At 43.3% G+C, this 5,199-nt stretch overlaps 1 pseudogene; it reads right to left on the bottom strand.

Annotated features, from left to right (window-relative positions):
* Positions 1-2,924: 2,924 nt before the first annotated feature.
* Positions 2,925-4,980, bottom strand: LOC101585917 (annotated as a pseudogene).
* Positions 4,981-5,199: the final 219 nt, after the last annotated feature.

Below are 5,199 nucleotides of genomic sequence, written 5' to 3'. Positions count from 1 at the left end.
AATAAAGAAAGAAAGAAAAGAAAAAGAGTAGCCATGCCACTACTTCAACATTAGACTGTCTTAAATTTTCTTTTGCCAGATTAATTTGTCCATAACCCTTAAGCTTAGTCCCAGGCAGCCTCTGGATATAAGCAAAATGCAGACAAACTTTCTGCCAAGCCATAGCACACATCATCTGGAGTCCAACAGCTAATGCAGTAATTCTTCCTAGCTGAAACCTCCTGAGCCTAGTTATTGGAAGGATTTCTATAGTCTGGTCATATGAGCTCTGATCAGAATCTCCCATGCAGTATAGCCTAAGATTTTCCAGCTCGCATCTCTGAACTTTTCCAAACTCTTCCCACAAGCCATTCCCAAAATCAGTTAAAGTCATAGCAATGACCCCATTTCTCTGGCACCAAGTTTTGTTGTAGTTAGGGTATACAAGGGAATAAATTCACTACAGGGCACATAATTAATCAGATTATTTTATAATATTCACCTAGAGTCAAGTACAGAAGAACCCAAGAGAGCTGTCCACATTCTAGAGACCCAAGGAATCCAGCTGAAGGCCTGGACTGAATGCCAATATCCCGAGTGAGTCCAACTGAAGACTTAGAGCCCATGGCAATGTCCTCTACAAGTCCATCTAGAGGCCTAGAGACCACAACAATGTCTCATGGAAGTTTATATCAAGGATCTGCACTGGGAAGGTCTAAAGTTAGTGGTAGAAGCTAGAAAATCTATGCCAGCGGGATGAGGGATCTGTGCTAGCAGGCTGAGGGATCTGCACTGGAGCCAGGATTTGACACTCAAAGTAAGGACCAGATCTCCCCTGAAAAGAACCTCAGCCATCCTAGTGGCAGTGAGGAAAAGAGCTCCTCTGATAACGAGAACAGCTGTGTTTGTATCAGGAAAATCAGCAGAACAAGCTTCTCCAGAATCAACAGCACACCTTCCCCTGCAGTTCTGCTTTTTTGCTGTTGGCAACAATCCTCGGGTGGGTCCTCCACACCCAGAGCCACACTAATTCAGTTAAGCTGGGTGTAACAAGTTGACTATGACTTAATCCACAACAGATGCTCTTTGTTCATTTGACTTACTTCTGTTCAGCAGAAACATTTGTAACAGCATAGAGTTAGAAGCAAGTTTTATCATATTTTTCTGAAACCCACTTAAGAAGTGTCACTAAAAAGTCTATCTTTGCTCCATTCGTGGTATTGCAAACCTTTTACTCACATCATAAATCTATATAAATTATGAAGGCTATGACTGCTTACCCCCTTTTGATGACAAAAGAATTATGCCGAAAAGTAGGAGGGGGTATCAGCAGGTACACAAAGACAAATCTGTAAATTCACCCTTCATTGGATTCCACCTGTGTTAGTTGACACATTGTGTCAACTTGGCTGAATCAGCCCTGCCCCACTTCGGTGGAGAAGTCCCAGTCTCCTGAGGAGCTTGATCTTCTCAGCCGCGCCACTTCGCTGAGGAGCACCGGTCTGCAGTCAGCATAGAAGGCAGACAGAGGCTTGATGGATGCCTCAGCAGCTGCTCCTCCTCTGCTCTTCATTGTTTTCTGTCGCCATGAACTGCTGTCATCTGCCTGTAGCCAGCCGAGTATGAACTGAAACCTGCACAAACTGTGAGCTAAATAAACCTTTCCTTCCTTCATTTTGAGGGTCGGGTATTTGTCCAAGCAACAAGTAAAAAGTAGCTAAGACACCACCCATATGAGGATTTCAAAGGGAAATGCCATCAACGCTGTGACCCAGTGGTGAGCCATGTCATGCTGTATAGTCACCTCCTCCTTCATTAAATGAAATCCTCTCATGTATTGACCCATTTTTAGAACAAAATGGAAGCAAAGAGCAAATGGCAGTCATTATGGCATAATGACTTATTAAATTCTGGTCCTGAAAAGTCAATGTCCTAAAGAGATAACACGAACCCAGGGTTACCAAAACTCCAGAGGCAAGAAGAGAATGCATGTTTCCGGCCATCTGATCATCAGGGAGCTCACACTGTTCTCTCAGCTCCACCCCTCACTGAGGTCTTGCGACAAAGGCAATCTTGGAGCAGTAACTGTTTTGTCTTAAACTTACATAAGGTCCAAGCCTACCCACCAAAGTCAAAGAGAGCTGGTATGTTCTGCAGGAAGTGATAGGGTTTGTGCTAGAGGTCCAAGCAGGAGACCCCGAGGTCCACATTCTACAATTTATTTTCAGAAATTTGGGGTAGTCATCAGTTTCTTTTTGTTTTCATCAGTTTCCTATTTTAACTTTTATAAAAAGAAGTCAAGAGGGGCTGGGGAGATGGCTCAGTAGAATAAGCGCTTCCCTGGCAGTGCAAGGGCCTGAGTTCAATCCCCAGTTCCACCAATAAATAAATAAGAAGTCAAGAAAACTTGTACTTCTGGGAATTTTCTTTGCTTTTTTTCATTTACTAAATTTATTTTAAAAATCACAAAATGTTTCTTACAAAAGAGAGTTGCATTCTGCACACTTCTCTGAACAGCTGCCAGGGACACGCATGGGGACTCTTGTTACTTTCCTCCCTGTCCCACCCCCCAAATGTTTACAGTGACCACACAAAGCAAGATGTTCTCAACAATTACATGGGGGAATTTTTTTAAACCATCAACAATGAACAAAAAATAAAATCCACTCACCCTGCTGCTATTTTAAAATTTCATTGTTAGTTTTTGCACACCCTCCCCCCCCCAACCCTGTTTGTAAGGAACTGAAACATTACATCTGGTGAACAGCAAAGATTTCACTACACCTCAAATGCAGAACACCTATGAAGCAGAGGAATGTTGGCTTTTTAAACAGAAGCAGATAAAAAAAAAAAAAAAGATGCAGGACTCCTTCAGTTCTTCACTAGTCTTAGAAAAACTTTGCAGAATACTGCTTCACAGTATAAAAAATAAAAAATATCTTGCATTAGAATCCTTCAACATCCGCATACTGCTTCACACTGTTCTGCAGCAAACACTGCGCATTCTGTATCTGGCCCTGTGTTCCTATAATGGTAATGATCCGATCTTCAGATCCTTCTAAGGGCTCATCAATTTTGATAGAAGCTCCCAATTCATGACAGATTTGTTTAATCCATTGACCACCTTTGTCAACAATAGATCCAGCCAAATCTTTGGGAATAGTTATTTGCATAGTAATAATACATCCACCAAGATCACCATATGAACCACCATCCCCTGCATATGAATAATTATAACCAGAGCCATCCTGTGGTTCATATGCCATGTGCCATTCTGATGGGCTCCACATATCTATTGCAGAGGCCCGAGTTTCATCAGCACTGAAACCAACCATTCCATCATAGTGGTCTCAAGGTCTTCCTCTTCTATCATAGGCCATCACATCTCCTCCTCTAAGTGGTGGTGGTGGTGGTGGTGGTGGTGGTGGTGGTGGTGGTGGTGGTGGTGGTGGAAGAGGAAGATTCTGAGCTCTGCTACCACCCTGGCCACCTCGACCAGGAGGAAGGGGTGGTGGTCCCCGACAAGAGCTCATGTCATCATAATCTCTTCTAGACGCCCACCTCAACCAGGAGGCATTCTGTTGAAACCACCTCTCTCCTGCAGAGGAAATCCTACAGGTTGTCCATGAAGGTCACCAAATATCATGGTAAAACCATCATAATCGTAAGTTTCATCATAAAAATTGGGATCATAAGGCTGTGCACATCCTTTAATGGGAGACTCAGATATAAGATAAAGGATGATCTCTATACACTCTACAACCCTGTCAGGCTTTCCTTCAATAAGAACAACTCTGTCAGTGGAATGAGGACAGCATTCTTGGAAAGGCTTGATTGCTGTCTGAGCATTCTCTCGAAGTTCTTTGATTTTAGCACCTTTGACCCTAATAATCCTGCCAGACTTTGATGAATTAACAGTCTCAACTCACAGTCAAAGTCACTTGCTTTATAGTGTTGGTAATTTAAGCATTCCACAACATTAGATTCAAGCAGGAGCTGGCTGTTTGCAGTGAGTGATGGCAACTTCAGGCCCTCTTCCAAAGTGGGGACAATTTTCTTAAGAATTTCTCCAATTGTTTCAACATCAGCACTAATACTCAATATGCGCTCAAGGCCACTGCTGTCTGGGACTGAAACACTGGCATCGTAGTCTGTACGGAGAGCCTTAATGTTCTTCCCTCCTTTTCCATTCACTGCCCCAGCATTCTTGCTCTGAAGCAGAATTCATAATTCAACCATCTCACTGGTAGTTCTAGATCTTTTAAACGCTTGCTCCTCTTTCATATCTTCTGTAGGACATTTACTGAACAAGAGAGGAGGAGGGCGCTCTGGTCAAAGGCACTGCGGCCGCCGTTATCCTCTGCTTCTCTGCTGCACTGACCTCTGTGTTCTGCCTGATCTCACTTGTTTGAAGTGTACAGATTGGCATATCCATTTAATGCAAGAAAATGGAAACTGAGCAGCCAGAGGAAACCTTCCCCAACACTGAAACCAATGGTGAATTCTGGTATTTTTCTACTCTTGAGTAAATCCTTAAGAAAAATGCTTTGACAATTTAGGTATTAATGGTTCAGGAACCTATAGATAAATTTTACTTTGAAATAACAGAATTTAATACAGAGCAGGATAAAATACAGCACACATTCTGTGGCTGAAAGTGGCCAAATGTTTGCAAAAAGTGTCTCACAGTGAACAACTCTGGCCTGCACCACCGTGCTTTTGTATGTCTGTCTCTGTCTCTTGATCTCCATCTCTTTCTTTCCTACCTTCCAAGCTGCCTTCAATTTGTCCCAGACATCAGAAGGATTTTTTTTTTCTTGGCCGGTTCAGGCTGCCTTAAGGGCAGGTGTGGTGTGGCATGTGGAGCTGGGAATCGAACCATGGTCCCACAAGCCTGACTGGGTTTGCCCATGCAGGCACTTAAACAACTAAGCTAACCGGGAAGCCCCTAGACATCAGCTCTTCATAAGCAATCCTTGCCAGCAACTGGAGGGCCCCCATATCCACTTTCCACAAGAAGTGAGGTTCCCAGAGATGCTATGTTCAGCAACGATGAGCAAACATAGCACAAATCCACACTGTGTTCTCAATCATACTGACATACTCTTGTAGCATTTCATCCAATTCCAGCTTTCTGCTTGTCTGAGAAATGGATCGGGGTGGGTCGTGACAGGACCAGCTTCATGGTCTGAGGAATTCAGTACAGAGTGAGACTGTGGG

The sequence above is a fragment of the Octodon degus genome, unplaced genomic scaffold (assembly GCF_000260255.1).
Source record: "Octodon degus isolate 3935 unplaced genomic scaffold, OctDeg1.0 scaffold00141, whole genome shotgun sequence".
In the NCBI taxonomy this organism is placed as follows: domain Eukaryota; kingdom Metazoa; phylum Chordata; class Mammalia; order Rodentia; family Octodontidae; genus Octodon; species Octodon degus.
This window is presented reverse-complemented; position numbering and strand designations above follow the sequence as displayed.